The sequence below is a fragment of the Canis aureus genome, chromosome 36 (genome assembly GCF_053574225.1).
Source record: "Canis aureus isolate CA01 chromosome 36, VMU_Caureus_v.1.0, whole genome shotgun sequence".
NCBI lineage: Eukaryota > Metazoa > Chordata > Mammalia > Carnivora > Canidae > Canis > Canis aureus.
In genome coordinates, this window is record NC_135646.1 from 2,882,606 (window position 1) to 2,888,296 (window position 5,691).

Consider the following 5,691-nt stretch of genomic DNA (forward strand, 5'->3'; position numbering starts at 1 on the left):
TATTAAACGTTGCAGATATGGACCAACAAGCCGTTCGAATGTCCTAAGATTGCCATGAGCAACCAATGGTGCATTATAGGCACAACTTATTTCGTCTATTGTTTGAATTGGAGCTCAACATAAATCTTAATTTGGTACCATTTTGGTGAAGTTCTAATTCCTATTGTTAGATAGATCAATTGCTCTTATTTAGAAACGTTTTATGTAATAATTTTCTAAAATATTTTTTAATAAATTATCTATCTGACAGTTTTTTCTCACCAAGATAATTAATTTTATATTTTCTCCCCATCATTAAATATTTTAAATATGCAAGTCTGTTGGCATTTAGTACTGTCTATCACAGCGGTGCCAAAAAAGCTTGCAGAATCTTGTTTTCAGAGATTTTGTTCACAAGCTTCCTTAATAGGGTGTAATTTGCATAAAATAAGCTTAAATTGATTACATATTTCTGATAAGATTTTCTATTTCACAAGACTGGAGTTGAGAGGAGGCATATGTGTGTCACCACTGGCTGGTTTTCCTCCCTCTGGGAAAATGGCTGTCTGCCACTCTGAGACCAAAACAATGTACTGAAGTCATGAAACAATTTTTCAATGTTCCTTTTAACGCTGGTTATGCATTCCATGACTCTTAAGCTTGTACATACCTGATTAGCAAGCTTCAACCAAATAAAGATAAGCAAAAGGAAAATAGAGAAAAGAAAAAAGAAAAGGCTTTTATAAATTATCTTCCACACCCTGAGCCTCACTAGAGGGGCACCAGAAATGCCAAGATAGGAGCTTGGGAATTGCTTGTTTGGAATTTTGGGGGGCAAATCACAATGGAAGTTGTTCATTCAGCACCCAAGAGTCCGTTCAAAGCGCTAAAGCCCATAAAAGCTTAAATGTCTTTTTCCCTGCCTGGTCAGAAAATTGTAGACATTTCCTTCCTTCACAACAATTGTCATCCAACAAATACTTATTGAGTGTCTACTAGTTACAGTGCTGGACACTTGACTAGAGAGGTAAAAGAAAAAGCAAAGCCGGTTTCCGCACTCTTGGAGACGATAGGATAAAACATTAACTAACTAACCACGTGGTGACTATAAGATCACCACAGGGGCCTGCTGGGAAAAGAACAAGCTATAAGCCAACTTGGTAGTTTGCAAAGATAAGGTTATTTACCAAAGATAAAGGCAGGCTCCAAAGCTAACTTTGGCCAGGCCTGCAGTTCTTCTCCACTCCCGGACTGATAACTAGGTGTCAGTTAGAGTGGCAGGAAGCCTCCGACAGAATTGTGTCACGCCAACCGTTATCAGGAAGCTGGCATCCCAAAAGAAAAATAAAAGCAAACTGGTCTGTAAGCATGATGACGTTCCAGCCCTCGGCCCGTAAGCGTGGGTGCGTGGAAGTCACCATGGATCTAGTTGAAATGCCTAAGGCCTGAGGCCTGAGACCCATGTTTCCAGCCAGCTCAGTAGGTCCCCACATAGCACCCCGAGCAGCAAGGCCGTTGGGTGCACTAATTTAAAACCTCACTTGAAATTAGTGTGCCCCATTCAGGCAGCAAGAGTCAGGTGTCAACATCCCCCGCGGAACCCAGGACCCGATGGATTCCTACAGGTAAGGCATCCTTCTGCCGGCTGTCTGCCACCAGGCTTACTCCTCTCTTTACCCTTTGCTGCAGAGGTGAGAGAGGGTACACTGAGAGTCTAGCCAACGCACATTTTTAAAATGCCAGGCATCCAACCAATGAAAATTATCTTTAAATATGCAATTTACTGATTGTTAAACCCTCTGGTGGATGAAAAGAGATAGTCAAAGTCTTTGTGTAGCTGTCCCCGGAGTGTAGGTTTGTATTTATTTATTTATTTGTTTGTTTGTTTATTTATTTATTTATTTATTTATTTATTTAGAGCTTTTATTTTTTTATTTTTTTTTAATTTTTTATTGGTGTTCAATTTACTAACATACAGAATAACCCCCAGTGCCCGTCACCCATTCACTCCCACCCCCCGCCCTCCTCCCCTTCTACCACCCCTAGTTCGTTTCCCAGAGTTAGCAGTCTTTACGTTCTGTCTCCCTTTCTGATATTTCCCACACATTTCTTCTCCCTTCCCTTATATTCCCTTTCACTATTATTTATATTCCCCAAATGAATGAGAACATATAATGTTTGTCCTTCTCCGACTGACTTACTTCACTCAGCATAATACCCTCCAGTTCCATCCACGTTGAAGCATATTTAGAGCTTTTAAACGCTAACCACACCTGGAGTGTGTCTTCTAGATTAAGGTCCTTCCACAATGAATTAAACATCCTCAAGATAGAGATCAAGACACAAATACAGTATATGCAGAAGATTTTATAAGTAATTTATGGGCAATATAAATGGTCTATAACCTGGGTTCTTTGCCTGCCTAGTGAAAGAAACATGGCCCGACTGGGAGCAGCTTCGCTGGGGAAGAGCTGAAGCACACAGGGTGAGGAGGGGTTGTCCTGGAGGTGCGAGCCTTTCAGGCCAAGGAACCACAGCCTGCGAAGCTCCTCCCCATGACAAGAGAGCGGAGGCGTCTTACCTTGGACTGCCATCAGGTGGTTATATAGGTCACAGTGAGTGTCCCAGAGTAGACAAGGGAACACGGCCTTCGGTTCTGTTTCCCCTGGGGGCAGAGAGTCTCAGCCCTGGAGAAGTTAACAACAACTGAGTCATAGTTTCCCCTGTGATTAAGTTGCAACACTGACCATCATCATCACGCAGTTGTCTTCCGATTGTGCCCCAGTTAGTACCTAAAGGGAGAACCCACCTTCTCCGGCTGCTCAGAAAATGCCAGAAGCTTCCAGAAGAGAAATCCAGTGAGTTCAGCTAAGAAACCCAAGCACTGTTAAAGGAAAAGCATCTGGTAGCAATACAAGACTGCATTTGGTTCAAGGAATGCTTTCAGATCTCATTCAAACTCACACGACTCAAGACTAAACCTGATGGTGGATGACAGTTATTTTGATGTAGCCACAGAAACAATCCTCTGTAATGGCAGTAGTACCGACTCAGGTTACGATAAATGAATTTTTGATTTGGAGAAATTTGTAGTATACAGAACTTGTCCTTTGAGAGACTTTATTAGAATTTTATATTGGGCTTTTTCTAACTAACATAATTCGAGCGAACACAACGTTATTACAAAGAACCAATGTTTCTCCTTCATATATGGTGTCCCTCAGAACTCACTATCCTTGATTTTTTTTTCCCTTGGACTCAGATCTTTTCCTCCCTCCCTCGCCGCATCCTACTAAAGATGAGCATGTGATGCCTCAAGAAAAAGAAGGGGCAGGGAAAGGGACACACATCAACTTTGGTGGAGGACTTAAAGGTTTTGTCTGTTTTGTAAAATTAATGAGCTTGTTTGGGGATGAAAATTCATCATCTTCAGAATTACATTTTAACCACAAAAGGCAACACAACCCAGCAGGCATGTCTGATTTTACCTTTACTGGGTGAAGATGTGTTGGTTTAGGTGATAGGCTCTTTAGTAATAAGGAGAAACTTTTTCTGGTTCACCTGCTACCTTTACTGCTTGGTTTTGGATTCCATTTGTATCCAGTGGAGTAAAACGCATGTATGTGTATTTTATGGCCTGTCCCTACCTCCTGGTTCAGCCCTGATATCCCCATGGTCTCTACTGGGCTTTTTTCAGAACTGGCACAGGCTAGAAATAGAAATGGCTTCAAAAATTGTTTAGATAAACTCATGGATGGGCCGTGTAATTAATTATTAAGGGAGGCTGCATGGTTTGTGTTACCCCCCTGGCCTTTTTATGGTTGAGATCAGAGGCAGTAAATACGCTCTCCTGCCAAATTGCTATCAGAGACAAAAAGGAAAACTGCATGGACTGACCTCATGGATGAACATTTTTATGACCTTTTCAATTACCTTCTATTTTTACAAAAGGGAGCAAACACATAATATCTTGGGTAGATTGGCTTAAACCGTTCAGACTAAGTTGGCCAGGAGGAATGGTCTATCATAACTGAGGAGGGCAGGATACGATCTTGAAAGGCAAGGCTGCCAACACGGCTGAAGTGCAAATATGGCTTTAGTCAAAATGTAATTGTGCAGTATTGAAATGATTTGCAAGTTATGCAACTATTTTTATAGTCATAAACTTAAAAAGTAATTCTGAAGCTGTCTGATGGGTGCATGGGAGTTCATTATCCCATTCTACTTCTATATATGTTTGACATTCTCCATAATAAAAATTTTAAAGTAATTGTTAGTGATGTCATTATTGAATAAAGGAGCTATAAAAGTGCATGCTTGGCCTGACCAATTTGTAGCTAATCTGGTATCATTTAGTCATGTTTAGCACTTGACCACTCAATGGGCCACGGGCCAACACAGATTTGAAATGCAGACATTCCAGTTTCCAAAGCTATCATGGGTTCACCAAGAAGGGGTGGTGTAGAGCAGTGTCCCAAGGCAGCCCAGAGTGGGCTACTGCCATGCTTGGGCAACACCTTAGAGGTGAGCCAAGTCATCTGGCCACCTAGTCGGGCCACACCCAAATCTCTGATGGGGCTCAGGTTGGAGATTATGGCCTGGTTGGTACCCAGGAGAAACAGGAGAGGAAGGACTGAGAATGACTAGAGAGGTGAGGGATCAGAGCAAAGCAAGCAGAGACCTCAGGGCTGATCTCGGGCTCTGCCTCCCATCTGGGAGCCCAGTGCGCGCCCTACTGACGTTCCTCATCAGATGAGAGGCACTGAAAGCCGGCATGGACTCAACACGCACCTGCTTAGTTCCAGTGAGTCTCAGAGGAACTCGTTCCCTTCAGAATTTCAGGTTAGGATAGACACGCTTAATTCTTATGGTCTGAACATCACTGAGGACTCCGCAGAGGTGGTGGAGTGAGTGAGCAGAACAGTTTTTGAATAGATAAGTACACAGAACCCAGTTCCTGTTAAAGCTCAGGACAAACTCCAGCCATTAGATGCAAAAGGAGAGTTCCTACTTTTGATTTTTGTTCTCCCTCCAGTTCTCAACATTAGCCTGTCTCTCTGGTGTCAGAAATAGAGATTTATTTCAGATTTTGGCAGGTCATACCGACAAGTGCTGGAAGCGCCTGCCTCTGATCATCCTGAAGGCTATTTAGAATCTGACTCTTTTCTCTTATATGCATTTTTCATCCAAGTATCCAGTCTCCACTCACTGTTTCTTGGTTGAGGGCAGAGTAATAAGCCCTGGTGATACAATTTTTAATGAGATATAAGTCTCATGGATCTGTTCTTATGATGTCTTTTGGACAGTTTCAACATTGGGTATTTCAAAACTGAGGGTGCCTCTTTGCTAAAAAGGTGAGCACGGTGGGGCTTCTGCACTGTCTACTACCTTGGATGGGTAACAACGACTGGAGCAGGTAGTCAGGAGCAAGACATACAAACACCCTGCTTTACTGGACAGCCCTTATCAGATTCAGGTTGCTGAGTAAATTTTCATAACTTAACCTGGCTGAGACCGGAGAGGATACTAACTCATCCCTGTGGAACAGCACAGTGCCTCGAAGCAATGAAAAAGCCCTCATCCACCTCTCCAGACTGTCTGGGTCTGCCCAGACTTTCCTGGATTTTCTGATTCCAGAAACCTCACCATGGAGCTGTATACAATTTCTGCATTCCAGTGGTTTAAATTTCTCTGAGCTGTTCTTACACAATT

General features: G+C 42.5%; 1 long non-coding RNA gene across 1 annotated transcript; it reads left to right on the top strand.

The window, feature by feature from the left end:
- Positions 1-1,350: 1,350 nt before the first annotated feature.
- LOC144305914 (uncharacterized) lies at positions 1,351-4,249 on the top strand. Its single transcript, XR_013372946.1, has 2 exons — positions 1,351-1,604; positions 2,406-4,249. It is a non-coding gene; the product is annotated as an uncharacterized LOC144305914 (long non-coding RNA).
- The last annotated feature ends 1,442 nt before the right edge of the window (positions 4,250-5,691 follow it).